We start from the raw sequence: 6,204 nt of genomic DNA, 5'->3' as shown, positions 1-6,204 counted from the left end.
GGATAGCAATGCATCAAACTGCTTGTTCACAAAGCGCGACCCATTGTCACTGATAATCACTCGAGGTATCCCAAAGCGGGTAAAGATGTTCTTCCGTAAGAACTCACACACCAGTCGAGCATCATTGGTCCTAGTAGGGATTGCTTCGACCCATTTAGAGACGTAGTCAACAACCACTAGGATATACTCATAAGAATGAGATGATGGGAATGGGCCCATGAAGTCAATGCTCCACACATCAAAACTTTCACATACCAGAATGGAGTTTTGAGGTATCTCATCCCTCTTGCTAATATTACCTGCCCTTTGACATTTGTCACATGCAGCTATATACGCTCGAGCGTCTTTATACAAAGTAGGCCAATAGAAATCGACTTTCATGACCTTTGCTGCAGTGCGATTTCCACCATAGTGTCCTCAGGCTGCTCCATCATGACAATGAGACAGAATGCTTGCCATTTCTCCTTCAGGCACACATCTTCGAATCACACCATCTACACACAGTTTAAATAAGAAAGGGTCATTCCAAAAATAATTTTTTACCTCACCTTGAAGCTTCCTTCTTTGATCAAGAGACAGGTCACGCGCCAACCATCTACTAGCCAAAAGTTGGATACATCAGCATACCAAGGTGGTCTTTCAGAGACTGCATCAATGGAGAAAATCTGATCATCAGGGAACTCTTCCCTTATTTCAACTGTCTCAATCGGAGGTCTCTAAAGTCGAGATAGATGATCTACGACTTGATTTTCTATGCCCTTCCTATCTTTGATCTACAAGACAAACTCTTGGAGCAACAACGCCCACCGCATCAGCCGCGACTTAGACTCCTTCTTACTCAACAAGTATTTCAAGGCTGAGTGATCAGTGTGTACAATCACTTTACTCCCCACTAGATATGATCTAAACTTGTCAAAAGCAAAGAACACAACAAAGAACTCTTTCTCAGTAATGACATAGTTGACTTGAGCATCATTCAACGTCCTGCTTCCATAGTAGATGGGCCAAAACATCTTATCTTTTCTTTGCCCGAGAACTACCCACACAGCTACATCACTAGCATCACACATTGTTTCAAACGGCTGGCTCCAATCAGGTGTCACCATAATAGGAGCACTCATAAGCTTTTTCTTTATCAATTCAAATGCTCTTAAGCACTCCACAGTGAAAAGAAACTTGATATACTTCGTTAGCAATGCAGTCAACAGCTTGGTAATGCTGGAAACGTTTTTAATGAACCTTCTATAGAACCCAACATGTCCCAAGAAACTCCTTATGCTCTTCACAGACGTCGGTGGAGGGTGCCTAGAAATTACATCAACCTAGGCTCTATCAACTTCAATACCATGTGAAGTCACTTTGTGGCCCAGGACAATTCCCTTTTTTACCATGAAGTGGCACTTCTCCCAATTAAGAACCAGGTGAGTAGCTTCGTAACGTTCAAGCACAAGCTCCAAATTTTTCAAGCAGTCATCAAAATCATCACCAAACAGAGTGAAATCTTGATGAATTCTTGTGTCCGCTTGCCTTAGTTGCTTCTCAAATATTTCATAGGTCAAAATTCCATTCAAAAATGTTTTTTTGGTTTATTTATACCATGTAGGAGAGGGCCCGGACGAAACTACCCTTTCCTAGCCGAAACAGGAAATAACTCTGAGAAATTGGTACAGGCACGCCGCGCTCCTTGCCGTGCCATGCGCCACGTGTGTGGAGATTTTCAGAGGCCATGTTTCTGATAGATAGCTCATGTTTACACAGTCATGTCGCGCCCCATGCGGCATGACTATGCGCTTTTTCTCATAGTAATGTGTTTCTTCCACTATTTGATATCCGGACTTGGTCCTCGACCCCAGAACGTGTTCCCCAATTAATTTCTTGGGCTTCTACTCAAACTTCAAATATCCAACTCGTTCGATTTAGTTCCAACATCTTTATAACTCAAAATTAACTCTTGCAAGGCATAAAACACGTAATAGGTATAATTCACTAATATTGAAGCTCAAACACACGTAAAATGCAGTAATTAGAGTACAATACTACGGCTAAAACATGAGTTTTTAGTCTACCATCTACTTTCTTCAATCTCCTTTTGTACCCCACTACTCTGGCCTTTCTGTTCTTTACTCTTTTTCTCTTCCAGTGTCTCATTCTGCTTGTTCACCACCTTGGGTCTAGCTTTCATAATAAGGTTAGCCAATGTTTTACCACTTCTCAGAGATACAGCTTTGATTGTTTCCTTTGGGTTGTTTTCAATGTCAGAGGGTAGAGTACCAGGAGCCCTCTCAGATAATAAATCTGCAATCTGTACCATTTGTCTTTATAAATTCCGGATGTCCGTGCCTTATTCCCGAATGGCTGTGCCCTGTTCTCGGATGGCTGTGCCTTGAGTCTCAGATTTTTCATCTGATTTGTTGATGAACGCCTTCTTGAGATCTTCCATACTAGACTGATTTGACTGTTGTCGCTGGTACTGCTGCCTCTGGTGGTCCTTGACCCTAGGGTCTAGGATTATTTTGGTTCCATGAGTTCAAACTCCCACTAGGTGAACTCCAAGAAAAACCTGAATGTCTTTATCCCATAGCATTATAGTTGTTCCCACCTTGGTAGTTTAGTCTATTATAGTTCCCCACAGTGTTAACTTCCTCAGCTGAAGCTTGACACTCATGTGTAGGGTGTCCCATTCCACAAAAGTCACATGTTGCTTCCAGCTCACTCTGTACCTTGGACAATGTCAACTTTCTTATCTCCTTGGCCATGGTGTCTAACTGGGCTTGTACTAATGTGTTATAGTCCACCTGGTGAACCCCAACTAATTTTCTTATGTTATTACTCTCAACAGGCCACTGGTTAGCATCCTCAGATAATTCATCAAGGATTGAGACAACCTCCTCCAGAGTTTTCTTTATTAGTGGACCTCCACATGTAGTACTCAGAGTTCGTCGTGAGGAAGGTGTCAGTCCATCCCAAAAATCCCGGAGTTGCATCCGAAATTCAATTCCGTTATGCTGACACTTTCTGACTATCTCCTTGAATCTTTTCCAAGCTTCAAAAATCATTTCCTTCTCCTTCTGGCAGAAATTGTGGATTTCCCTTCTGAATTTCCCTATCTTTGCAGTTGAGAAGTAATTGTCAAGAAACGTTTTAGTCATATCTTCCCATGTCCTGATCGACCCTTGGATAAGCTACGAAGCTAGTGCTTCGCGTCATTCTTCAGTGAAAAGGGGAATGCCCTTAAGTAGACCGCATCTTTTGATACTCCATTATACTGGAAGGCGTTTATGATTTCCTTAAAGTCCATCAAGAGAGTGTTAGGATCTTCATTCACCTTCTCTCTGAAGATACAATTGTTTTGGATGGTTTGAATCAAGTCTTGCTTCAACTCGAAGTTGTTTGCTACTATGGATGGAGGTCTGACACTTAACAGTCCCTGATTATAGACTGGTCTGGCACATAATCTCCAAATAATCTCCAAATAATCTCCTAGGCTCGGGTGCCATATTTTCAAACTTGTCTTCAACCAAGGGTCAATTTAGATTGAATCTCCGACCCCCATCATCTTCGATAGTCTCCTCAGTAGCTCTAAAAGAGGCTTTAGCTGCTATTCGAGTAGCATGTTCTCTCTGTTGTATTGTCTCTCTTGTAGCTAAGTCTACTCCATCAATCTCTTTGTTTGCCATTTTATCTTGAGTCGAAGTATGAACCAAGAAATGTTTTGTGAATCCTCTTTCTTTTCTCAATTGTCGCAAGTGTTTCTCCAACTCCCGTTCGTAGGGTATCACTTCCTTTGAAGAAGATTGAGTCATACACAAGAGAAATCCTACACACAAGTGAGAAAACATGAATACAATAAAGTAAAATTGGTTCATGAATTAGTACTAAATACTATTTTCAACACTATTGATTTACAATCTCCAGTAACAACGCCAAAATATGATGAGCGCAAAACACAACACAAAATTATTGCTTGCTAGTCAAAGATAATATAGTTTAATTATTGTCTCCACAAGGATTGGATTTAAACAGTGTTCGAATAATCTTTAGTTAATCACTATCCAGGAAAATTAACACTTTATTTAATGATTAACAACTACGATTAACTACTAAAAATTAAGCAATTAATAATTGATCACAGAATTTAGCAGATGAGCAACACCAAAATATCAATGAGAGAAATAATGGTAATTGACTAGACATGTGCAAGATAATTGACTCGGGATCCAATTCTGGAGTTAGTTCACTCTATAATACTGTTGATTCTCACGAATTCAACCGATAATCAGATTACACTTGAAGTTAATGTTACTCTTTCGGTTAAACATTAATTTCAGTAATTAATCCAATTGAAGCACAGTGAACAATTGCAACGAATAAAATGATGGTTATGGTCTAAAGGGTAACTTCTCACAAATATTTTCCTAGTTTGATTAATAATTCAAGAGGCTCTTTTGATTACCTGGTTGAATCATGAAATTAAACTAGAGCATAAGATGTAAAGAAATTTAATATCAAGCTCCTCTTTCGATTAAGCAAAATAATAAATAACTTCACAATATGAATTAAAACTCCATCAATTAATTCAAATAATTGTCAGAATCGAATCCCTAATCAAACTATCAATACACCATATCTGTCAACACCCTAAGGTAAATTACTCCATAGCAATGAAAAAAGTCATCTCAATAAGGTTTTAAAAACATAGAAAACATCAATGCTAATGATTCGATACAAACTCCTGTATTGCACCGATTGTTGGTTGATATCTTGATGAATTCTTGTGTGCTCTTGCCTTAGTTGCTTCTCAAATATTTTGTAGGTCAAAAGTCCTTTCAAAAACCTATGTTTGGTGTATTTATACTCTGTAGAAGTGGGCTCGGACGAAACTATAATTTCCAAGCCGAACTTGGACAATACTCTGAGAAAAATAGCCTGGAATGGCCCAGAGTGCGCTGCCTATGCGGCGCACCAGTGGACATTTACAAAGAGTTGTTTCTAACAGATTTATCCTATTTTGCACAGCTGTGCCGCCCATGCATCGCCTCATGCATCGCTACAATGATTTTTTCTCAAAGTAAATTGTTTCCTTCATTTTTTGATATCCAGACTTGACCCTCGATCCCCGAACGTGATCCCGACTCAAATTCTTGGGCTTCTACTCAGACTTCAAACTCCAACTTGTTTGATTTAGCTCCAATTCATCTTTTTAACTCAAAATTAACTCCTGCAAGGCATATAGCACATAATAAGTACAATTCACTATCATTTAAGCTCAAACACACGTAAAATACAGTAACTAGAGTGCAATACTACGGCTAAAACATGGGTTTCTAGCCTACCATTAGTATCTTCAGAGTCGGTAACTCGGATGCAGTATTTTGGGTGCTCAAGAGGGAATACCGTGGCTTATGGGCTTTAAGACGACGTTATTTCATGCTAGGATCTCTTGTGGCGAGCTTTGGATAAGGGTCATGGTATTCTGGAAAGGAGAAGCATTAACTTAAAGGCAATTCAGAAGGAACTCAGAGAAATAGGATAACTTGGTGGTAGATTGGATCATCATGGTAATGAAAATGATCAGTTCTTTTGGTTCTTATGATGTGGTGAGTCTTTACCGGTGTTTTGTGGCGATACTCTTAAGTTTGGAAACTTGCATGACTTGGTTGAGATAGAGAGATTCAATCTGATGGCTTGGTCTTGTGCTAATGGGTTTCGAGGAGTTCTCAATGATTCCTACCACGGCTTGAGATAGATATTTTCTACCGGTATGAGGAATATGTTGCGTATTGTGATTTTATCATGGATGGGATCAAGTGGAAGGTTTCTAGCTAATTGAATATGTATTCTACTTGTGACTCGGAGTTGATAATGGGGTTCTTGTATTTTCATATGATGGCATGATAGATGTGGTGTGCTGTGTGGGATTGAGATTTGCATGTACAAGATTGCGGTTCAGTTTGAAGGAAAAGTCATGGGTTCTAGATAGCATGGACGACTTCAGTTATTTAGAAGAATGCTAGCACTATCTGGTATCACCCGAGAAGAGTGTGCATTTTGGAAGGCGCACTATGTTTTGACTTTCAGATGCTTCATTGGTATTGCGGCACTCGCTCGATCGGTCGACTGCTGATGTTCCGATTTTGCTATGTGGCACGGAAGAATTTTGGAAGTATTTCTCGTGGAATGATTGTGTATGAAGGATGTGATGGT

The 6,204-nt window shown here is 39.8% G+C and overlaps 1 non-coding gene across 1 annotated transcript; it reads left to right on the top strand.

Annotated features, from left to right (window-relative positions):
* Positions 1–2,994: 2,994 nt before the first annotated feature.
* LOC142170010 (small nucleolar RNA R71) lies at positions 2,995–3,101 on the top strand. Its single transcript, XR_012699629.1, has one exon. It is a non-coding gene; the product is annotated as a small nucleolar RNA R71 (small nucleolar RNA).
* The last annotated feature ends 3,103 nt before the right edge of the window (positions 3,102–6,204 follow it).

This window comes from Nicotiana tabacum, chromosome 15 (genome assembly GCF_000715075.1).
Source record: "Nicotiana tabacum cultivar K326 chromosome 15, ASM71507v2, whole genome shotgun sequence".
Lineage (NCBI taxonomy): Eukaryota > Viridiplantae > Streptophyta > Magnoliopsida > Solanales > Solanaceae > Nicotiana > Nicotiana tabacum.
This window is presented reverse-complemented; position numbering and strand designations above follow the sequence as displayed.